The 25,667-nt window shown below is 41.1% G+C and overlaps 1 protein-coding gene across 4 annotated transcripts in view; it reads left to right on the forward strand.

The window, feature by feature from the left end:
• Positions 1-25,667, forward strand: part of SOX5 (SRY-box transcription factor 5) — an 897,493-nt gene that overhangs the window by 409,204 nt on the left and 462,622 nt on the right. The window lies entirely within an intron of this gene.

The following is a 25,667-nucleotide window of genomic DNA, read 5'->3' on the forward strand; positions in this document are numbered from 1 at the left end:
CAAATCCACCTACCACTTTTTCTTCTCTCATCCCCGTTTCCTCCAAAGGCAGTCTTTGATGTCATGAATGAGAATTCTGTTGGCTAACAAGAACCAGAAGCAGGGCTTCATAGGGGCTCACCACCACAGGACACGAAATGCAACCCACCATATTTCATTAACTAGCTGCTCTCCTGTACAGCTGCCCTCTTTTTTCTTCTTCTTTTTTTGGATGTCCGCACTGCATCCTGACAGGAATCACAAAGATACGTGTGATTAAGTCTCCCTAATAATACTTTCCCTCCCTCCACCTTCATTGTGTTGCATTGTAAATAACCTTTCTGGGCCCTGCTTCTTTATAAGCCCCACTGGCTTTGGCTCGGGTACATTTTTTTTGACTACTCTGTACATACAGTGTATTAGCGCAATGGAGATCATTATGTGGTCTGTATTTGAGTCATTTTTATTTAAGATGCCAAACAATAAGCTGTTGATTGGGAGAACAAGAGGCGAACAATAATGTTCTGTGTCACATAATACACCACCATTTTCCAGCTTTGCTTTAGAAGGGCCCTCTTTATTGTTTTTGTATAAAAATGGTTCTTAGGAGGAGGAATATTTTGCTGAGGTATGTCATTATTTTGCAAATTTCTATTATCTCATCATGTTGTCTTCATTGTAAATTGCAGCTAATTAGGAACCTAGTTAGAGCCCCAGCTTTGAGGCTGGCTTTTTGTGAAAAGAGAACCCACCGATTATTGCACTACAAGAGAGGAAGGGAGAGAAAAAGGAGATTAATCTGGTTACCTAGGCGACTCTCGTTTCCATCTGCGAGGAACAATACATTTTTGTTTCCTTGGCTCAGTTCAGATCTGTTTTGTTTAGGGGAGAGAGAGAAAAAGGAGAGAGAGGAAGAGAGGGAGAGAAGGAACCTAGCCCCATAACAATGCCGAATTCTGTCTAGCCCCAGCTTACCGGCTTCGATTCCTCTGCAAGTTTGGGGTCTCCGGGGAGTGGAAAGATGAAAGAGATAAGCTCCAAAGTTGTCAAAGGTTGTGACCTTGCCACACAAAGCCAGCAGTTTTACTTCTAAATCCCCTTCTCCCGAAAAGCACTTAATGAAATAATATACTGTGCTTCTCAACACCCTGTAGTCTTTATTAAGCAGCAAGGCCCCCTCGAGATAGTGAATTTAAAGAGTCATTCAAAACTTCTGACATGAACATACAGTGACTTCAGCCTCGGACAGGTAACTGTCCACCCCCAAATGTCAAGAACACTTTCAGTATTCGCTTGGAAAGGTGAGGAAATTGATCATAAACCTACAGATGTGCTTTAGTCTTCTCCCCACTTGCTGCCATTGCTTATCATGAGTTTTTAATGGGATGGAAGTAGAGAATCTGCTATTTCTGTTTCCTCAAGTGGATCAAAGTTTTGAGCTGCCTTGTAGAGAGCACACCCACCATAATGCTGTCCTTATTTATCTAGCTTTCCCCTGAAAAGAAAGAGCAGAGGCTGTAATCAAAGCTGACCAAGCCGAGCTAAAAGGCTCGGAAGGGCTTGTGGGTTTACCAAAGGAATCAACGAAGCCCTATATCTCCTTTCTAAGTATAATAGTGTCTTCAGGTGTTGTGCCATTGTAGATAGCTGCTTCTCTTCTGCTGCTGCTATGAACAATGACGGAGCAGTCACAAAAATCTAGGAATCAGGGAAGTTTGCTTATCTGAGTTTTACCAGCAAGGAGCGTGGTAAGCGGAAAGGTTGGCATAATCATTGGTCTTTATTACCTTTTGCTTTCTGCAAAATGGAAATATTCATAAACCTGCTTCAGGCCAACAAGCTCTTGAGGGCTCTCCGAATGGCCAAGGAAGCTAACCGCATTAGTAAAGAAACTGTATAAGATGACAGTTTCTGAGTGTCCCAAAAGGGCAGGAAGGATTAATTCATTATTCTTATATAAGCTGAATATCCCTTATCCAGAATTCTGAAATTCAAGACTCCAAAATCTAAAATTGTCCATGTGAGTGTTTTTGTGATGCTGACATATTTGCTTAGTGATGGTTCGGTGTACACAGATTTTGTCTTATGCCCAAAATTATTTTCTAAAAATGTATAAAATTATGTACATGCTATGTGAATTACTTAGTTACTTTACTTACTTACTTAGATAATCCCTCATTGTCCGAGTAGGATTGTCTTCCAAGTGCAGTGTCCTGGTAGTGGGTCCGTAGGTGACTGTGGAGCTCTATTCTTAATCTGCATGTTCTCCCACATTGGTTTCCTGGTGGAAGGCAGTTCTGGTCGGGGTTGACTTGACGTGCCTTCCTCTTGGCACGTTTCTTCCCCCCCCCCCCTCCATTCATGTCTCTTCTAATTCTACAGCACTGCTGGTCACAGCTAACCTCCAGTTAGAGTGTTCAAGGGCCAGGGCTTCCCACTTCTCAGTGTCTATGCCATAGTTTTTAAGGCTGGCTTTGAGCCCATCTTTAAATCTCTTTTCCTGCCCACCAATATTCCGCTTTCCATTCTTGAGTTCAGAGTAGAGTTCAGACGGTGGTCGGACATCTGGACAACATGGCCGGTCCAGTGGAGTTGATGGCGGAGGAGCATCGCTACAATGCTGGTGGTCTTTGCTTCTTCCAGCATGCTGATATTTGTCCGCTTGTCTTCCCAAGAGATTTGCAGGATTTTTTGGAGGCTGTGCTGATGGAATAGTTCCAGGAGTTGCTAGAATGTCTTCCAAGCTATGTATATAATGTGTGTATGAAACATAAATGAACTTGGCGATTAGATTTAGGTCCTATTTTCAATATATCTCATTATACTGTATATGTGCAAATAAAGGTATTTCAAAATCTGAAAAAAAATCCAAAAACATTCTCCAGGTATTTCAGATAGTCTTATCAGCAGAGTTAAAACATAAACTTGCAATGTTGCAAACAAAAACAGTGCAACAAACTTACATAGTCCTTGTAAGCAATACAGAATAAGGCTTCTTCATCTTCATCCAAATGAGAGAGCAGTAGAAATGATTGAGCAAAATGCCTGAGCAAAGGCTCCTCAGAGCAAAAGCTGAACTGTATTCTAAAACCCATACAGTTATACCCCACCAGGTGTGGACCAAACTTACTAGTTGACCTACATTAGCAGCTGATCATAATAATCAACAGTTCAAGGTTTTCTTTAACACACATATACATACTTGATCCTGTTACAACTTACTGTAACAGACTGAACTTAGTGAATTAAATTTAATGTTACAATATTGTCAAAAATGTAACAGTTTTCATTTGGATTGTATTTATTTTCCATGTATATTTAAGGGATGTAATTTTAGCATTTGGTTCTTGGAGTGTGGGACATGCAATTTCAAGAAAGGTAAAAAGTTAGGGAATGTATGTAACTGTGGACTAACATGGCAAAGACCCATTCCTTCAAATGTATCTATATACTGTTCACAACTACAGTGTGTGTGTGTGTTTGAGATTTAAAACATAGAAATGCCCTTCCTTACGTACGTACGTCCATCCTTACTTACTTACTTATATTTATAGACAGCTTTGTGACTCCTGTATCTGGCTTGCTTTAAATTAATCATGCTAGTAATGTCTGTGAGTCTGTGTTAAGCCATCTTTGTCCATGGCTTAAATTCCACAAGAACAAACCTCTAACTTACTGGGGAACATGTTTGTGGTCTGGGCTGACTGGTTGTCATATTCTCTTCATAGCTTGTTCTCTCCAGTACTTGATCTCCCTTCCTCCTCAACTCTTTCTCTTTTTCTCAAGAGTCCGTGAAATTTCCCAGGCTCTGGAAGACAGGTGGGAATACCAGAAAATTAGACATGGCTTCCCAAATTTTATTTTGGACTTAACCTCCCAGAATTCCTGATCATTGGTCAAGGCAGTTGAGTCTTCTGGGAGCTGAGGTCCAAAACACTTTGATGACTAAAGTTTGGAAATGACTGGTCTAGTTGGATGGTAGGGAAGGGCTCTACCAGCAGGATGGAATCTTCACTCCATTCTGATCCTGGGGCATTTAAATAACTGCTTCCATAGACATAGTGGAAGTCAATTGGCTTGGAGTATCATCCTGCTCAGCCTCCTCTGTTTAGGTCTTTGGCAGATAATAATTTTTCAGGATGATAATTTTGTGTGGGAATTTTCACAATGTGTAAGATTGATTGTGTGACAACTGTGCCAGTTTTCACATTGCCCTAGCTTCCCTTGAGATCACACTCAGTTTGTGGGAAGGTTTCCTCTAAGAATCATAGAATCAAAGAATTGGAAGAGACCTCATGGGCCATCCAGTCCAACCCCCTGCCAAGAAGCAGGAATATTGCATTCAAATCACCCCTGACAGATGGCCATCCAGCTTCTGTTTAAAAGCTTCCAAAGAAGGAGCCTCCACCACACTCCGGGGCAGAGAGTTCCACTACTGACCGGCTCTCATAGTCAGGAAGTTCTTCCTCATGTTCAGATGGAATCTCCTTTCTTGTAGTTTGAAGCCATTGTTCCACATCCTAGTCTCCAAGGCAGCAGAAAACAAGCTTGCTCCCTCCACCCTGTGGCTTCCTCTCACTTATTTATACATGGCTATCATATCTCCTCTTAGCCTTCTCTTCTTCAGGCTAAACATGCCCAGCTCCTTAAGCCTCTTCTCATAGGGTTTGTTCTCCAGACCCTTGATCATTTTAGTCGCCCTCCTCTAGGCACATTCCAGCTTGTCAATATCTCTCTTGAATTGTGGTGCCCAGAATTGGACACAATATTCCAGGTGTGGTCTAACCAAAGCAGAATGGAGGGGTAGCATGACTTCCCTAGATCTAGGCACTATGCTCCTATTGATGCAGGCCAAAATCCCATTGGCTTTTTTTGCCGCCACATCACATTGTTGGCTCTTGTTTAACTTGTTGTCCATGAGGACTCCAAGATCTTTTTCACACGTACTGCTCTCGAGCCAGGCACTGTCCCCCATTCTGTATCGTTGCATTTCGTTTTTTTCTGCCTAAGTGGAGTATCTTGCATTTGTCACTGTTGAACTTCATTTTGTTAGTTTTGGCCCATCTCTCTAATCTGTTAAGATCATTTTGAAGATCGTTAAGAGACTTTGTGGGGGCTGAGTAACAGGATTGTTGAGGGGTAGTTGACTGTGTCCTATTCCCAGGTGGCAGGGAAATCATACATGTGGAATTCCATGTCTCTCATTCCAGGCATGCCCAGAAAGGTGAAATTGGGATACATTGTTTAGCTGGTGGGATATCTCATGCCTGGGCCAATGAAGCAATTAACTTCTTAATTCCAATATTCCATTTGCCAAGCAGAATTCCTGACTGGCCTCTGAATCTATAATATGACTTCCTTGTCCAAAACCTGAAGTGAGTGGAGAGGATAAAAAAGGGAATGCAGCAAGATCAGATAATGAGGAGAAAGGCTTTTTTCGAAGAGAGGTCTTTCACATAATTTGTAATTTTGCATTCAACACAAAAGGCTCTCCCAATATGCACTCAGGCTGAGTAATCATCCTTCTTTCTGAGAATAAAGGTTTTATTCAAACCTGGATGTTGGTATATTATATGAAAGACTTAGTAATAAAGCATTTAATATCTTATCTTAGTACTTGAATCTGAAACCATACATGTTGTTGTTTGCTGTTAGAGTCATTTTTGACCTATGGGCCTTCAAGTCAGTTCAGACCTATGGGTGACCTTAAGCCAAACCTATCATAGGGTTTTCTTGGAAAAGTTTGTACTTTTTCTGAGGTAGGGAGTGTGCGTCTTGTCCAAGGTTGCAACAATGGGTTCTCACATTAGCTGGCCTAGATTTGTACCTTTCTTGCTTTATTCTTTTAATGTGCATCTTCCTGTAGAAGCAAAAATACAAGACCAAATGTGTTTTCGTTATCTGTAAGGTTTCCAACACCACAGGAGTATCATAGCCCTTGGGAATTCAACACTCCAACATGAGATCTAGCGATGACCCCAGTGATGTCATTGAACACGAGACATTAGGCATCAACCATAATGGTACAGAGTAAATCAGACAAATAAGAAAGCACCAAGACTAACACATGTGGAAAATACTATATGCAGCATACCTTTCACAGCAGTGCTCTCATCCTGAGATCTCTCCACCTTGTCCTAAGAACCAGAGAAGGAAAGCTAGGTCCTGAGAAAATTACATAGGAGAAAATAATCTATTCCTGTTATCCCATTTTTTAGCCAGTGAGGAGAAGTCATAGCCAACAGACATAAGTGCTCAGTTCTCTTGGACATAAGAATGGATGGGATATAGGATACTCACTCCTATATATGGTAGATAGTAGATTGTATTGGATTTTTTCATCCCTGGACTGCACAAGTCTCTTGCGTCATCAAGCTTCCAGACCTCAATGAGTAACTAGTCTAGAGATAAGATTAGAGTGAGGGGTTCCTCCCCCAAGGTTCTTATGCATGCTTTCTTTCCCAGAAAGGGCTTTGTTTTTACTCTTTCTCCTTGCCACTATTTTCTCCCCCCCCCCCCCCTTTGAAGATGTAGCAATGGAATCTCTGTGAGGTAACTTCTTTTTAAAAGATTTTTTAATTGCCCTGGACTTAGCCATGTGTCTATTCGCCACCATTTTTTCTCTTCTGCCTTTTACTTCCTTCCAGTGAAGACTCATTTTGCCTCTCTCTCTAGGCAAAATATACGAAGGTGGAATGAAAAGTAATGCCCCCACCTTCGTAAATCCTCAACAAATGGCAGTACTGGTATGCGGCAGGTACTGGCTTGTTAAGTAGACTCTCCTCTACAGTTCCATTTTGGCAGGAAGCCTTAGCATTGAATGGTTGTGTTGGTAAAGTGCAAAGTATGGAACCCTGCACAGACGGTCAGTCAATGCGACTTAAGCAACATGCAGTCATTGAATTCTTGACAGCAGAAGTGTCACCCCGAAGGAGATTCATCAGAGAATACAAGCTGTTTATGGTGATTGTTGGCAGAAATGCAATATTCCTGCTTCTTGGCAGGGGGTTGGACTGGATGGCCTATGAGGTCTCTTCCAACTCTTTGATTCTATGATTCTATTATTGTGTTGATGTGAGTACTGTGCATCTTTGGGCGAGTAAGTTTAAAGATGTTGAGGTGGGAACATCTGACTTGCGTGACAAAGAGTTGGACGTCCTGTGACAGCAACCACCGAGTTTCACAAGCAAAAGTTTGACAGATTGATTAAGGATGATGGTTGTATCACTCCGAGAGAAATTTCAAGCATAATCAGCATTTCTCAAGAATGTGTGGGTCACATTATTGCTTTGCTTGACTATCGGAAGATCTGTGCATGATGGGTTGAGGAAACAGAGTATTGGCTTCAGGAAACTTGTTCATTGTTGGCAGAAATGTATCCAATTGTCTGGTGATTATGTGGAAAAGTGAATAGTGGTAGTTAAAGAGCACATTCAAAGGATTATTTCTGCGTTTGATTTATTAAAATATTACCATCTAAACCCAAGTAACAAAAGTAGATACATTACTTTTCATTCAACCCTTGTAGTTGAATAGATATTTTGACTTTTTGTCCTTTTCCTAGAAGATGAGATTTAGTGAGCTAGTTAGCTCCAAAACCTTTTCTATCTAGAATGTATTTCTTTTCTTCAATAAATATGTTGAACCTAAAGTTCTAACTTTGCAATCTCATACCATACTGATGAATGGAAGCTTATCCTAGCTCACTGCATGTAAGTTTCTGCTAGTTATGAAGTTTACTTCTAGTACTCAGCTGTGCCACCGAGATTGTGGCTCAGCTGGCTGAGTGTCAGCTGCATTAAGATCACTCTGACCAGAAGGTCATGAGTTTGAAGCCAGCCCAGGTCGGAGTGAGTGTCCGATCAATTGTGTAGCTTGTTGTCGACCTTTGCAACCCGAAAGACAGTTGCATCTGTCAAGTAGGAAAATTAGGTACCACCTATGTGTGGGGAGGCTAATTAACTAATTTATGAGGCCATAAAAAGACTCCAGCAAAAAAAGCACTCCAGCAAAGCATGCGGGGAATGCGGAAGTACTTCATCAGTGTCGCAGATGGACGATGAAAGCGACAGCTCCCCTAGCGGCCAGTAAAAGTTAAATAGCCTCTGTGTATGTCTATATACGTTGTATGTCTAATTGGCATAGAATGTTTGTCATATATGTGTACATTGTAATCCGCCCTGAGTCCCCTGTGGGGTGAGAAGGGCGAAATATAAATGCTGTAAATAAATAAATAAATATATTTTTTGTGGAATCACCCCGACTGAGGGTTATTGATGAAACCAACCGCTCAGATTCCCCTACAGATTGTATCTGGGTAGTCAGGATGGCCTGATAGAGATAACAAACCTTAGAAGCATTTTAAAATTATCACTTACAGTCCTCCCCGTATCAGCCAAAAAGTAACTTTTTCCAAGTTCTGGTCAGGACAACCTGATAGATAGGAGACTTGTTTTCCTTGTCTGAGCAATGCTTGTGTGCTATACTTTGACTAAAGTTCAAGTAACTCTGGCTCAAGCATCCAGCAGTAGGGACTGACCCCAAGAGTAAAGGACATGAGTTCCAGATCTGGGTCAAGGAATGGCTTCCTCTCCACTATCTGCCTGGCCCCAAGAGCCTTTGCAAGCCAGTTCAACTCTCCCTTGTCTCCAGCTGCTGTGTAGCCTCGGCGTAGCACAGCCTCTCAACAGCACTTATGCAGATTATAGAGACTAGATATTCTGATTCATCACATCAGAACTCAGGCGGAGGATTACTGATGTGTAATCATGCACTGGTCGGCAAAGTTACCACGTGGGGCCTTTTTGACAGAACTCTGTGAATTTGCTGCATTTTTCAAACAGCTGACAGCAACTCAACAAGGCAAAATGCATATGATCCTTTAATTTTATTCTTAACTGCACAGGAGTTTCCCCTTACGTGCTCGCCTGCACACATACACGTATGCACAAAGCCATCTGTTGTTAGCTAGCAAGCAAATGCAGAGCGGGAGACACCTGTGTGCCAAATACGCACCAGCTGTGTGTTCTAATCCCTCACTAGACCAAAACACATGTCAGTGGATTGGCAAACGGAAGAATCTAGTTAAACCTACAAAGCACAGTATTTTTCCCTTCCTTGTGTATCAGCTCTGTTTCTGTCTATTGTATTTCCATCTCTCTTGTACTTTTTCCAGGCATATTTTCCATTTCCTCTTTGATCTTTGCATTTGTGTGTGAGCACAAAGATTTCTAACAACTGCATTGATAAATGCATTGTTTACAAGGACATCCCAATGAGAATAATATACTTGAGCTTGAAGCTTCAACTCATGTGAACTCTTATCTTAGGTTTTGATCTATATGTTGATTCCATGCCTTCAACCAACATCACCATGATAAGTTTCTATCCACCACCAACTACCAAATTTGCAAAATCTGTGTGTTTTTTTCCTTTTTCTTTTTAATCTCTGTGTTTGTTTTGCTCTGTTAGAATTGTAATACAATGGTTGCTGATGACACGATAAAGAAATCCACCCCCAAGTATATACTGTATATTCCAGTGGTTCCCAACCTCTTTTTGACCAGGGACCACTTGCCCAGGGACTACTCTCCAACATTAGTACCAAAAGAGTTATGAATCAGTTTTAGGTCAACTTTAGATTCATTTTAATTATTTGGAGTGCTAATTCAGAAAATTGCATTAGATAGACCACATCAGCTCTAGTTTCTGATACAGAGCATATGCCACCCAGCAGTCACCACCTGCTCGCCCACAGAAAACCATACTTAATAATCTAGAGTTGATGTGCTAGTAGTAATCTTTTGTGGGTAGTCAGCCTCTCCCCTCCTGATATCCGCATTGCCTTGGCACTAAAAGAGGGTTTCAGAAGCCCAACCAATCTCATTGCTGCATGGTTTCGAGGCAATGGTATAGTAATGGTGAGGCCATGGACTATATTTTAATTCTTGTGGACCACTGGTGGTCCACGGACCACAGGTTGAGAACCACTGCTCTAAGGTGAATACATCACCTTAGATACATATCTCCCTCTATGATCCACCTTGGAGCTTAAGATTATCAGAAAATACCCTGTTCTCTATCCCACCACCCTCACAAGTGTGATTGGCAGGGAAAAGAGATAGGGCCTTCTTGGTGGTGGCCCCCATCTGTGTAACACACTCCCCAGTGAAATTAGCTTGGCTCCATCCATCTCTTCTCTCCTTTAGAAAAAAACAACTCAAATCGTGGCTATGGTACCAGGCATTCAGGTAGCAGGCTCAGCAGTAATAATCACAATCACTCATGAGAATCGACAATGAACAGATCTTGGACTCTGGATGCTGAATTGGATTTGGACATGGCTGTATTGTTGTTAATAATGTTTTAATGGATATTTTTTATAATTTAATATTTTAACTAATTCTTAACTCATGTGTATATTGCTTTTGCTTGTTTTGGTGTTGGCATCGAATGTTTGCTGGTTGCAAGCTGCCCTGAGAAGGACGAGATATAAATATTTGAAATAAAATAATAAATAAATATCATAGGATTTTCAGGGACTGGGAGTATGTGACTCACTCAAAACCACTCAGTGGCTTTCCATGGTTGTATTGGGAATTGAATCTTGTTCCATGGGTTGGGAACCACTGGTGTGTACTTTAGGAATTTTCATCAAAAATCCACCTGGACTCTGACTAGAAATGAAGATGACTAAGTGAAATTGACTAAACTGAGGCTGTCATACATTGGACATATCATGAGATGACATGATTGGAAAATATGAAAATGCTTGTTCAAGTGGAAGACCGTAGGAAAAAGAGGGATACTGCACCACAGATGGAATTATTCAGTCAAGAAAGTTACAGCAATCACTTTGCAAGATGATCGAGACCCTTAGATTCTCTCCTTCATAGGGTCATCACAAGTCAAAATCAACACCACAGCAAAAAATAACAAATCAAAATTAGAAATAAATAAAATCAGAAACAAAGTGGTTGTAGCAAAATAATGTACTTTGTCTTTAAGATACATGCACAACAGTTCAAAGTTATCTAAAGATGAGGCTCTTGCATATTGAATGACACATAGCTTGGCGGTCCATTGTAGGCTATTCCATATATTGTGTTGACCGAGAAAACCTTCTCATTTTGCCACCTCAGGTGTACTTCTGCCATTAAGAACATGCTTTCTCTGGAGAAAGTGCTTTGTACTCCCTAAATCTTTCAACAGTTGTTGGCCACCAAGGTCAAGAAAAAACCCTATTCAAAGAATGTGTGTCGGCATGATGCATTCAACTTTGATGCATCCCAGAGAAAAATGATTAAGTTTTTAAAAGTTTGGATGACTTGACTCTAAGCACTGTTGACAGCTTCAAGACGCATCAGGCGGACTGACATAATGCTTCTCTTGATGCTAGAGCTGTCAGAGTGGATCATGAATGGGAGCAGGATATAAAGCGAAGTGACATATTGGATGTGGGGCCTTGTGCCACAAAACTTGTGCTAATAATGAGTGTTTTGCAGTGAAAGCCCTGCTGCACAATACTGGGATAATCTGGAGTCCATGCCCTTTAGTATGGCTTGAATTACAGTTATGTCAGCTCCAGTTGGGGCATGTAACGTCAGTTCTGTATGGCAGATCTGTCCTGTTTCCCTTCAGGTAATGATAGTATGGAAGCATTGAAAAATCAAATTGATTGTGGTAAAGAGATATTTTTGGAAACAGATACATGAAACAGGAGGCCCCACAAACTAATCCCCTGGTTGCATTCTTTTGCTTGACTCATCCCAACAGCTTTAGTGACCCCATTGCTTTATAATAACTACTTGTAACTATTTCCGTTGAGCCATCTCTGGTGATATGGTTTCTGACCAGCATAATGAATATAGGGGAGCAAATATTGGATATAACTTGTCCAGAATTTAAGATTCAGATCTGTTTTCAGCAGTATCAAAAGGTTCAGTCTTTCTCAAGATTGGGGTAGTCATCTTCATAAAACTAGGTGTAGGGACATAGAATCATAGAATCATAGAATTGGAAGAGACCTCATGAGCCATCCAGTCCAAGCCCCTGCTACGAAGCAGGAAAATTGCATTCAAAGCACCCCTGACAGATGGCCATCTAGCCTCTGCTTGAAAGCCTCAAGAGAAGGAGCCTCCACCACACTCCGGGGCAGAGAGTTACACTGCTTAATAGCTCTCACAGTCAGGAAGTTCTTCCTAATGTTCAAGTGGAATCTCCTTTCATATAGTTTGAAGCCATGTTCTGCATTCTAGTCTCCAGGGCAGCAGAAAAACAAGCTTGCTCCCTCCTCCCTATGACTTCCCCTCACATATTCACATCATCCACACATTCTGGGCTCCATTTTCATGAGCTTTGGAAATGGAGTCCCACAGAGTCCATCAGAAAACAAGGAATTTCATGGAAATGGAGCCCAGAATGAGTTTTCAGAAGTTGGGTCCAAACCCCAAATGGCTGAAGACTGCAAAAGTCAGGGGAAAGATGGGGAAGGGACTTGAAATGGCTGTCTTTCCCAGAAAACAGACTTCAGTGGTAGGGAACCAAGTAAGACAATTCCCTTTATGGACCCCCACCCCACCCACTTTTCATGGAATAAGATTGTAGGTCACCATGATGAATGGTAGACTTGAGAAGCCACCCATGAATAACCTGACTCCAATCTAGTCATACACTTTGAGTGAGAGGGACAGAAGGCATAAGGCATCCCACAGTTTTCAGTTGCCCATGTTTCAACGACCCATTTAAATTATATTTAACATGTGATCTGTTCTTTTAACATGCTTGTACAATAGTGTTATTTTCTCACCATATTATGGACAGAATTGTATTCTGTAGGTGTCATTTCTAATGTGTCTCTTTTCTTATAATGTATTTTGGTCAAATACTTATATTTGTGCTTGTAATACAGTGTGTGTGCTTATAGGAAATGGGTAACCCAGCTAAACAATTTCTGACAGTTCACTGGTCCATATCCTGTCAAATAAGAGAAGGGTGCATGTTTTAAAGACTTTAAAAAGAGTTCTTTAATGTTTTTTATCAATGCATCAACATTGCAAAATGAACACAGTTCGTCGAAGGCTTTCATGGCCAGAATCATTGGATTGTTGTAGGTTTTTTTCAGGCTATATGGCCATGTTCTAGAGGCATTCTCTCCCGATGTTTCACCTGCATCTATGGCAAGCATCCTCACTACCTCTGAGGATGCTTGTCATAGATGCAGGTGAAACATCAGGAGAGAATGCCTCTAGAACATGGCCAAAAAAAGGTAAAGGTAGTCCCCTGACACTAAGTCCAGTCATGTCTGACTCTGGGGTGTGGTGCTCATCTCCATTTCTAAGCCGAAGAGCCAGCATTGTACGTAGACACCTCCAAGGTCATGTGGCCAGCATGATTGCATGGAGCGCCGTTACCTTCCCGCCGGAGCGGTACCTATTGACCTACTCACATTTGCATGTTTTCGAACTGCTAGGTTGGCAGAAGCTAGGGCTGACAGCGGAAGCTCACGCCGCTCCCCGGAATCGAACCTGCGACCTTTCGATCAACAAGCTCAGCAGCTCAGTGCTTTAACCCACTGCACCACCGGGGGCTCCAGAACATGGCCATATAGCCCGAAAAAAAACCTACAACAATCCAGTGAACACAGTTTGACACCACTTTAACTGCCCTGGCTCAGTGTATGGAATCCTAAAAATGTAGTTTGGTGAGGCACCAGTACTGTTTAGCAGAGAATACCTGGTAGAACTACAATTCCCATGGTTCCATAGCATTGAACTAAGCAGTGCCAAGCTGTATTAATTCTATAATGTAGATGTATCTCAAATCTAACCTATTTTGTTCAACCCAGAAGTTATATATGGAGTGGAGGTGTAAGTGCAGGCAACATATTGCCTGGCAAGGGGAAAACAAGCTAAGTAAATAGAGAGACCACCTGGAATATCTTTGCAAGTTGAAACAAAAAAATCTATGAAGCCTTGCAAAGTGTGGTATGCTTCAGCTAGCTTGCTGAGACGGAGATCTGCACATGGTCTTTTTTCTTGTCCGGACCTGGGGCCAAGAAATCTGGACAATTTGGACCCTCATTTCCTACTAAAAAGTGATCTACAAAAATTGGAGATTTAGGGCCAGACCAAGAGATCTGGTAACCCTAAATTGAAATATCATACTTCATTCCAGGTGCTCAGGCCTTTCTTCAGGTGGTATCCCAATGCAGCAGGTCTGAAACCTCACATGGCTTTTGTTTTGCTCTCAAGATCATACACCAAGTTAGGTGATACTTTGAATAGGCACGTAGATTTGCAAAACTTGACAGAGAAAAAACACTTTACAGTATAAATAACGGAAAAACACATGCAAAGCCACCAGTACATTTACTATAACTATATTGGGTTGGAGTTTGCAATGGGAAAACACTGAAAGATAGTTCCCTGTTGCAAATGTACTGTGAAGATTGTGTTATGGGGCTGTGGGGCTTTAGGGATATATATCACTTCGTGGTCCAATTGTTGTAGACGTTTTGTCCATCAAACTAAGAGCCTATACACAGAGCGATAAAATAACATCACATCCCTTTGGATCTCAAATAAACAAACCCAAATGGCTTTTGATCCTTCAGGCCTTTCCATATCTCTAATCCTTTTGAAGGCAGACTTTAGTGTTTTATATTATTGTTGACTAAATTCAGTGGATTTGTATACATTCCGGACCAAAAATTAACAAAAAGCTCTCTTTCTATTGCCATCATCCTCATCACGCTGTACCTTTATGCAAGTACCTCTAGCTACAGGTGGAAGTATGAAGACAATTTCTTTCATTTCTTCAAGCACGCACACTCCTGGAGTGGGTTGGTGAGTTAACAAGGAATGACGGTTGGAGGCTATGGATTTAACGAAAAGGCAAACCCCTGGAAGGCAGAAGTCTGAGCCGCAGCTTTTTGAAAAGTGCCCAGAGCTTGTAGCAAATGATGGTCATCAGACTCTCTATGCTCTGCTTCCTTCAGGGGACAATCCGCTGCGTTTGACAATTGATTGACAGCGCTTTCTCTTTCGCCCAGTGGAGAAGGCCTTTCAAAGCAAAGAACAGGAGTGGCAGGCAGCACGTCTTAAGGCACCAATATTACAGATGCCAACAATTTATTTATGTATTGCATGGACAAGTATTCAACGCCACTGCATTTTTGCACAAATCCCAAAGCAATATGTAACAATACCACAGAACAATAAAATAATCCAATAAAAAGTTTACCAATGAGGAAACAGAGCCAGCATTGAATAATGTCTTTATTGGAACAGTAAGGCCATGTTTATGCAAGTCCAATAAAACTGGCTCACCTTGCAACCACTGCAAGTAGTCCACTTGACATATGGCCAGTTTCACAGCGGAAACGCTGCTTCCATCCATTAATCAGCACAAAGGGAACCACAAGTTACTTAATTCCAGAATGACCCTGGTATTTTGGGTGTGGATAGCTGGATTGAACGCGATTTGGGGTGTCAAAAAGACTAATCAGTGTATCGCTGCTTAGAAAGCTCCCAGCAGAGTCTCGTTGGTGATGGTCACTTCTGCTGATGAAATGGTCAGGTGCCCTTTTGTGACCTTATCGGAAAGGTCCCAAAGTACATACAATGCCAACAGACCTTAGTTTGCACATGATCACTGAGCAGAATGGGAACATTTTACCATGCAGCCTTCTCTCCTAAATCTTTACCTGGGACCTTGAAATCCACAGTGATTGGTATTCTCATGGATACCAAAATCCATGGATTATCAAGTCCATTTATATAAAATGGCATTGTAAAATGATGACCTTTATAATCATGCCACCCCTTTATCCTGCCTTCGTCAGACCTCACCTGGAATACTGTGTCCAGTTCTGGGCACCACGATTGAAGGTAGATGTTGACAACCTGGAATGTGTCCAGAGGAGGGGAACTAAAATGAACATGGGTCTGAAGAACACGCCCTATGAGCAGCAGTTTAAAATGCTGGGCATGTTTAGCCTGCAGAAGGAAAGGCTGAGAGGAGACATGATAGCCATGTATAAATATGTGGGGGGAAATCATAGGGAGGAGGGAGTAGGCTTGTTTTTTGCTGCCCTGGAAACTAGGCTTATACGAAAGGGGATTCCACCTGAACATGAGGAAGAACTTCCTAACTGTGAGAGCTGTTCAGCAGTTGACACTTGTGTGATGGGTGTCCTTCTTTGGAGGCCTTTAAACAGAGGCTGAATGGGCATCTGTCAGGGATGCTTTGAATGCGATTTTCCTGCTTCTTGGCAGGGGGTTGGACTGGATGACCCACCTGGTCTCTTCCAACTCAATGATTCTATGAAATGACAAAATCAAGGTTTGAGATATGTGTGTGTGTGTAAAAAAAAAAAAAGAGAGAGAGAGAGAGAGGGGGGGGGGGCTGGTTGAATCCATGTATACAGGATCCATTGATATGAGCAGCCAACTATAGCTCTAGCAAGCTAGGATCGTTTAATTAAAGGGCTAGAGGAGGGAACAAATTGATCATAACCAAAGAAAATGAAAGGTGGCAAATATGAACCTTATGGCAATATGTGTGTAAATATACAGCTTCAATTGCCAGGGTTGGGTAGGAAAAACATGAAAGACCTTTGGTGGACCTTAGAGTCTTATAAGCTTTACTTGGCATAAGATTTAATAGAGTATTGATTAATTAGTCTGTGGTCAACATAAGGTTATGCCAAGTTAAACTTGTTAGTCTTTAAAGTGCCACAAGTGTCTATTTTATGGTTTCAGGTATACTTTAAAAACTAACAAAAGACTACTCACATAGTAGTCAAATGGTAGACACAATATTCTAAATGGAGAGATAGAGAAAGGGCACAATGAAACCAAACTGATGCCATATTGTTGTCATTAGTTCATGCTTCCTAGGGAGTGTTAGGATTTGTCGTTTGGTATGGTATCTTGAATTATCTAGCAGTGTATCTCTAGTGATCTAGTTGAGGAAGGCTCTAGACAGAGCTCTTTAGCAAAGTATTCTAAGTACCTGGCCAAACTATACATCTCAAAATTCCATAGGATGATACCATGGCAGCTAATGTGATGTCAGCTTGCTTTCACATTACATGGTGGAGATGGGGATATTTTCTAATTGTGTTCAAATAAACAAATAAAAAAGAGTTACCTACAATGAGAATGGGCTCTCATTTTTTCGCAAAAGTCCTTCAGTGAAAACATATGCACTCTATTCAGAATGCAGAAAAAAGAAAATGTATCACATTGTTCCCCTTGGTGTACTAGGGTGTAAATCACATCAGGTGACACCATTAGAGGAAATGATACCAAAACGAGTGTCTATAAAATTTCAGTAGAAATTCATTATTATTATTATTATTATTATTATTATTATTTTAAAAAATCATAAACGCATCTTACATGTCCTGTATCAATCAACATATCTACAAAGCTAAGATTTTAGGATAATGTGCTTTTTGAGCTTTCTAAAATGTTTGGGTCAGAGCTGTAATTATTATCCAGTTTTAATGAGACTTCAGATCACATGGTTTTGTTTTCAAATGTGCTTCACGGCTACTGGATTTTATAGTTGCGAATTTTGTCAATTCATCTGGTATTTTAGATACAATATTGTGGTATGGCCTGGTATGGGAAAAAACATATTGGGTGGACACCCTGATTTGCCACACTGGATGGCACTGACTTAGGGCTACCATTGTGCTTGGGCCTGCCAAACATTTGTAGGAGCCTCTGTTTCATAATAAACCTCTCTGCCTATCCACATGCTGTGAAAGAATGCATCTCCTTCTCACTGCTGGAGAAGTCATATGAGAGGCAACCCTCAAATTCCTCAAGTAGCTGAGGTAAATCTTTTAGCCTCTGGTGTAGCTAGCATGCCTCTGAACACTTAGAGTCCTATATTAGGCTCTGTTGCTTTGCTGTGTGCTACTCTTTTGTTTTATTTCTCCATCATGGTTCTACAGTATGGACTCTGGAATTCCTTCCTATCAAACCTTTACTGTTTCAGATGTTCTCAGAATCCATTAAGACAAAACAACCTTGTTTCCCATTTTGGATGTGTTAGTCATGATGACCTTCTATTGAATTATTTAGTGAATTATATAATGGGTTTGTGGTATCTGCTGCTGTTTTGGTTCTAGGACCTGCAGTGGAAAGCAAAATCCATGGACATTCAAGTTCCACTACATACAGTGACATAATAAAATTGTAACCCTTGTATGGCATGCTTGCTTTTTGGTTATTTCTGGGGGGGGATATTTTGAAGCCATGGATGGTTGAATCCATGGATAATTGAATCTGTGGCCCTTCATACCTGTCACGATGCCAGGGCTCTGCCTTATTCAGGAAGAGATGAACCAAACAAACTCCTAGTTTGTGTTAAACAATTTAAATAAAGTAGCATTTACTTTCTGGCTGTTTTAATAGACCCAAACATAAAGATAGCACTCAGCCACAGAATATAAAATAAAACTGACAGCAAATGTTGTTGCAGGTTCAAGATAACACCGTAGTCAAAAGGTCCAGTCCAGTGGTCAAACACCAAAAGTTCAATGAACAAAGTCCAGGGATCAAGATTCTATAGCGTAGTCAAAGACCAGTCCAAAGATTCAAGGTTCCAGGGTTCCAAGGGTTCAAGAGACAGGTCAGGATACAGAAAATCCACAAACCTGGGGGAAAACCAGCAGCATCTACCACCAAAATACGACAAATACTTTTCTCCCGAAGATCAGTCCCAAGGCTAGCTCATTATATCCAGAAACACCCAACTGCAGCCTATCTCTTGCATCCCTCCACCCTGAATTGCTTTCACCCATTAACTCTTACTTACAGATTACTCAACCCTTTAGAACTAAGACTTACATTAACCCTTCCATCACCAACTGCTAGGCCTACCACCACCAACCACCAACAACTGCAGAACATGATTCATGACAACACCCATGGAATCCATGGCCAGCTGTACATGTTTTAAAGTCTTGGGCTGTTTTGAAGCACACAGAATAAATAAACTCAGGACCTCATCACTTTAAGCTTGGGGACAGTTGGGGAATCCATTGGGCAGTGGAGGGAACTATCCTTAAGTGCCCCGCATCACATCCTTCCCTGTCACATGGGGAAACCATCACTGCCTGGCTTTCCTTCATGCTGTCCCAGGTAGCTGCCCAGGTTCTCAGTGCTCCATCCTACGATGCTGCCAGGATGGAGCCCTGCCAGAAGTAGTCCTGCTTCTTGTTTGGGCTCTGTCCTGACTCTGTCCTGGCAGCGTCCTAGGCTGGAGCCCATGCCCCATGTGATGATGTCCTATGTCTCATTCTTCTTTCAATTTAGTCAAAAACACAATTTCACACTGTGCACAGGGTGTGTGTGTGTGTGTGTGAAGAGACAAAAATAACCATAGATCTAACCTCACATGTAGGTTAAAATGAAATTGCCTATAGTTTTGCATTTTAATAGTTTGTTATGGCTACTTTTTCACTAAAAAAAACCAGATACAACTGTACTCAAGGATAAACACATGGGATCCAAGGATTGTATTTTGTGGGGAATTGTGCTTTCTGAATATTCCTGCTGATTTCAAACACCTTTCTCTTTCTCATCCCCCCCCCCCCCCCCGCCCATTCCTTGCATTGCAATTGTTCCCTATTGTTTCATTGTGCTCTTTCATTTAACTCTGCAAAACTTTCGATCTCCATCTGTGTGTGTGTGTTTACAGCTGTATGTGAGAGGGAAAAGCAGCAGCTTCGGACAGAAAATCTGGTTTAGCTACCGAAGCCTTGGGAGAGGGAAACTCGAGTATGGAGGATGCAAATACTGAGTCTGACCCTCAGAGGTATCTAGGAGAAATACTTGGTGTGTTGACATACGGAGATGAAGCTGTCACTGCGGCAGTTTGGAACCCCTTCTGAACTGACAGTATTTACCTTCCTGGCAGTTTTGCTTGAGAGAGAACGAGAGAAAGAGAAAGAAAAAAAAAAGAGTTCAGTGTCAAGGGAGTGAATCTACTACTTTTAGCTTGGGCCTGGTGCACTTAGAACAAATGGGTTATTTTGAAGATAGATATTGAAATGGTTGCGGCTGTCATAAAAGACAACAATTCCTTCTCTATTTCCAGAATGTTTTCTCATGGGAGTCTGAGCTGTGGTCACATGGCACATCATGTCCAGTTGTTATATTTGAAAGCAGTTGACAATTTTCTCCTGTCTCTGAGTTATTTACAAATTTTAGAAATCATTAGGAGAGTCTTCCTCAAAATCTGTGGGTAAAAATTGAGGAATATCACAGTCTACAAAAGTAAAATTATGTTTATTTTGGGTAATTTAACACTACTTTATGACTTTGATCTTCTCTGAATCATCTGTCTTTCCTCCCTTATCCTCAGATTTCTAACCTATAGTTAAAGATCTCAGTAAAGCTAACAAAAGCCTATTATCGAGATTGGAAAAATGGGCATATATATATTGGACTCAATGTGACCACATCATTTTCCTAAAGCCAATATAGCATCTCTCGTGCAACTGTTTTTATTGGATTTTCTTGAACATAGATATTTAATTCTTGAAATTTGAATTTTTCATTCATCAGAGAAATCTAGAGTATTATCTCAGTAAAAGACATCAAAATACAAAATTCCCTCAATAGAGTATTGGCCAACCAGAAAATGTATCATGCTAGCTTTCAAAGTTTCACTCACTTCTTCATGAGGCAGAGGAAAACTGTGATGAATTCAAAAGTAAATATTTTACTTTGTGGAGTTAAGAGTCTCAAAGAGAAGAATTTTATTTATTTATTTATCATATCAGGAGCAAACCAAGCAGTTGTATTGCATTAAAAAAAACAGAGTTTGCAAACTTGGCATTCTATTAAATGTCCTTTGACCAGTAGCTGGCCATTTGGAGTGTCTCTGGTGTTGCATGAAGGATGTCCTCCATTGTGCATGTGGCAGAGTTCAGGCTGCATTGTAATAGGTGGTCTGTGGTTTGCTCTTCTCCACACTCACATGTTGTGGACTCCACTTTGTGGCCCCATTTCTTAAGGTTGGCTCTACATCTTGCGGTGCCAGAGCACAGTCTGTTCAGTGCCTTCCAAATCACCCAGTTTTCTATGTGCCCAGGAGGGAGTCTTTCACTTGGTATCAGCCAATGATTGAGATTCTGGGTTTTAGCCTGCCACTTTTGGACTCTCACTTGCTGAGGTGTTTCTGCGAGTATCTGTAGATCTTAGAAAAGTATTTCTTGATTTAAGTCATTGGTGTGCTGGCTGATACCCAAACAGGGGGTGGGCCGGAGATGTCACTGTCTTGGTCCTTTCACTATTGGTTGCTACTTCCCAGTGAATGTCAGGTGGTGCAATACCTGCTAAACAGTGTAATTTCTTCAGTTTTGAAGGGCGCAGGCAGCCTGTGATAATGCAGCATGTCTCATTAAGAGCCACATCCACTGTTTTGGCATGTTGGGATGTGTTCCACAATGGGCATGCATACTCAGCAGCAGAGTAGCAAAGCGTAAGGGCAGAGATGTCTTCACTGTATCTGGTTGTGATCCCCAAGTTGTGCCAGACAGCTTTCATATGATATTGTTTCTAGTGCCCACTCTTTGCTTGATATTCAGGCAATGCTTCTTGTAGGTCAGAGAATGGTCCAGGATAACTTCCAGGTATTTGAGTGTGCTGCAATGTTCCAGTGGGATTCCTTCCCAGGTAATCCCTAGAGCTCGAGATGAAAGAGAAGAATTAAGAACCTTAATTCCCATGGCCATGGAAGAGAAAAGTTAGGTATGTGTAAAATAGATCAATAAATGTGGAATTTAACAGAAAGGTGTAAGCTAGAAGGCATGGTTTTCCAGATTGGGGATGCCCAACTGGTAGTTTATCAAATGCTAATATAGATGCATTATAATATTTATCCTCCTCATTTCTTGATGCCATTCCAATATACTACTTTGCACCACTGCTATAAAAACAGTGGAGATTTAGGTTACAACCCTAGCGTGAAATGTCTTTACATAAGCAATCTTGCCTTCTTAGAATTTGTGGAATTGGGATCTGGGTTCATTTTAAGTCAGAGATAAGTTGTATCAGGTTTGGAGAAGGGCAACTAGGATGGTACAAGATATGGAGAACAAACCATATTAGGAAAGATTGAAAGAGCTGGGTGTGTTCAGCATGGTGAAGAGAAAACTGGGGAGTGACATGATAGCATTCTTTAAATTCCTCAAAGGCTGTCAAGGAGAGAAGGATGCAAGCTTGTTCTCTGCTGCCATAGAGAATAACACCAGGTGTAAAGGTTTGAAGTTACAGGAGGGGAGATTTCAATTGAACGTTAGAAAGAGTCAGTAAGAGTGGATTGGCAATGGAAGCAAATACCTAGCGAGGAAGTCTCATTCTCTGAATGTCTTCAAAAAGATGCTGGATGACTGCCTGCCGAGAGTGCTCTAGCTGGAAGCTATGCATTGAGCAGGTGTTGGACTCGATGGTCCATGAGGCACCTTCAGAAAGCTCTTCCAGACAGCACTAAATCACGGGTTTTAAACAGGAGCAAAAAATCCCGGGACTTCAGAAGAGGTCCACATATAGACATGTTGGTCCTGAGATTTCTGCCTCCACTGTCAAGATGGGTCCCAACTCTATGATTCTGTGATAGTGTGATTCTAAATTGGAAGAACTGGAGGTCATACCTTTTCTTTTTATATCAATACATGAAGTAAGGCCTTTGGGGGATTTTTTTAAAAAAAACCTGGATTTTATGTAACCACACCAAAGAAATTATTCTTATAATTTCTTAATATTGAGAAATGTATTTTGCAGAACTTCTAGGACAACAATCAAAATTTAGGGATGCTCTGGATGCATGTTAATGGAATCTGCATGACAATTTTCCTGACATGCTTTATCATAAAATCTCTAAATGGTGTCAAACCTATGTCTTGTGTTAGCATTTATAATGTGTTGTAGTTTCAAATGCAGTTATAAGATATTCATAATGAAGCATTTGCATTGAAACGTGTCTCTCCTCTGAAATCATTTAAATATTATCAAAATAAATATGGTTTCCTATAAAGAATTCCAGATGTTTTGGATTTCAACTCCTGGATATCCTTGACAGCATAGGAAAAAGTAAGGCATCATAGGAGTTGTCCAAAGCATCTAGAATATCAAAGATTGCCCAACATTTGAGGTTTCCAGAAATTCAACTCCTTTATAGGAAACTGAATAATCCTTTTGTCCCTCTTAGGTTGGATTTACACTGCCCTATATCACAGGATCTGATCCTAGATTATCTGCTTTGGACAGGATTATATGAGTCTACACTGCCAGGTAATCTGGGATAAGCACTGCCAGATAATCTGGGATCAGATCCTGGGATATAGGGCAGTGTAGATCCAGCCTTAGAATAAAAATGCCTTGAGAAGGTTGGACTAGACAGGTTTTTAGTATGACTGTGCATGACTTGTGTTCTTGGAGTTTCTAGAGCAATGGTTCTCAACCTGTGGGTTCCCAGGCAGGCCTGTAGCGAGGGGGTGGTGGTTAGGGGTTCAACTCCCCCCCAAAATGTTTCAGAATTTTTTTAAAAACCTGGTTTACTCATGAATTTTAACTGGTTAACCAAATCCCCATGCTAAGTCTATGAGATGCAAAAAATTAAGAGTCCCTTCAGAACTGCAAGCGATATCTCAGGCAAATATTGACAGTTTGTTCACACTGTCATTACTCGCAGCAATAGCCTATGTAGTGAAGCAACCAAGTTGGGGGGTGGGTGGGTGTTGAATATTCTCATTAAGGAGGCCAGACTTGGTGGAGGTGGTTGACAGGGGCGGAGCTGCAGGCTATGGAAGGCTGCTCTGCCCTCTGCTGTGCTCTTTGTTTCAGCGTGACCCTAACCCCCCCCTGAAATTTTCAACCCCACATGAAATCTTCAACCCCCCCCCCCCCCCGAGAATTTCAACCCCTCCCAAAAAAAATTTCTGGCTACGGCCCTGTTCCCAGGTGTTTTGGCCTACATCACCCAGAATTCCCAGCCAGTTTACCAGCTGTTAGGATTTCTGGGAGTTGAAGGCCAAAACATCTGGGGAACCACTGTTCTAGAGAAATTATTAAGGCTTCCTAAGTAATGATAAGACATCCAGTATGTAGTGATGGAAGTGTTGTACTGAAAGACTAGGGATCAAATACCTGTTCAGCTATGGAAAACCAGTGGGTGGCATTGAGCAAATCTTTCACAGTCTGAGAAGAAGACAATAGGAAATCTCCTCTAAATAAATCCCCACCACCACCCCCCCTCTTGATTGTGTTGCCATATGTTGGAGTCAACTTGTAGACATGGAACACCAATATTGTAGGCACATAACAAAATAATGATGAACAAGTTTCCCTCACAGTTGACTTGTTCACCATTTTGATTTAATTGTCACCATATGAGAGTCTTGTACTTTCTGTTCATATATAGCAATGGAGGTGTCCAACAGTTTGGATGAATACATAAGTACATTTGCTATGCTGGAATACTCCCAGGAACCTCTACAATATGTAGAGATAGAAAGTGGAAATTACTCTTTGAAAGTAAAAAGTTTAAATGTTGTTGATTTACAACAGATGTCTCTGTTCAATGGAGTAGACACATTTGGAAAGATTGCACATGGAACACCATACAGAAAGTGCAGTTTTAAAGAGATTGCACAGGCTACCAATATGCTTTAGATCTGAATTCAAGGTAGTGATATACAAAATCTTCAATTGCATGGAACCTCAGTACTTAAAGGAGTACCTCTTCCTGGTTACACTTGCCAAAGTTTGATGACCATTGAAGGGGTTGTTTTCTATCAGTTGGACATGTGCTTTTAAATTGCCTGTTAATGTATGGCGACCACATAGATTTCATAATGTTTTCTTATGCAAGGAATATTTAAAGTTAGCGTGCCATTTCTGAAATATAGGTTGTTACTACTTGGCAGCTTCCTATTCAAGTATCAATCATGACTTACCCTGCTTAGCTTCCAAAATCAAAGCGGAATCTGACACATTCAAAGCAGGATCTGATATATCCTCTCAGTTAGGGAAACACATTGTGCTGGAGGTGGAAACAAGCTCTTTTCTGCTTGGGCATTCTAGTTTGGAATACCCTTCTCCTTAAAGGCCCAGTGAGTAAAAACATGACTGTTTACTCAACCCTTTGGGGCATGATTTGTGTTCTCCAGATTTGCACATGTGAGCATTTTTAAATGGTTTTTACTGCTTTCAATCTGTCCTAATAAACAGAAGGTCAATATGGAAGAGTGGATTGAGCACTGGATTTTGACTCTGGAGATGGAAGTTCAGATCTCCACTTTGTCATGGAAACCCACTGAGTGACCTTGGGCAAGTCATGCTCTTTCAGCCTCAGAGAAGGGCAGTGGCCAACTCCTTCTGAACAAATCTTGCTGAGAAAAACCCGTGATATGTTTGCCTTAGGATCCCTAAGAATTGGAAACAACTTGAGGCAACAACAACAAGTACTAAATGGTTTGATGTATTTTTAGTCTTTAAGTTACTCTTATTGTTGTCTTAACTGTTCGAGTTGATTTTATTGTATTAATTGTTATATAAATTGCTGATGAGGAGGTCCTTTGAAAACAGAGTTCAAGATAGTGTCTAAAACAGGATGTCCTGACCTGTACTATTCTGTTCCACTCTGACATTCTGGGATATCTG

This window comes from Anolis sagrei, chromosome 5, assembly GCF_037176765.1.
Source record: "Anolis sagrei isolate rAnoSag1 chromosome 5, rAnoSag1.mat, whole genome shotgun sequence".
NCBI classification, from domain to species: domain Eukaryota; kingdom Metazoa; phylum Chordata; class Lepidosauria; order Squamata; family Dactyloidae; genus Anolis; species Anolis sagrei.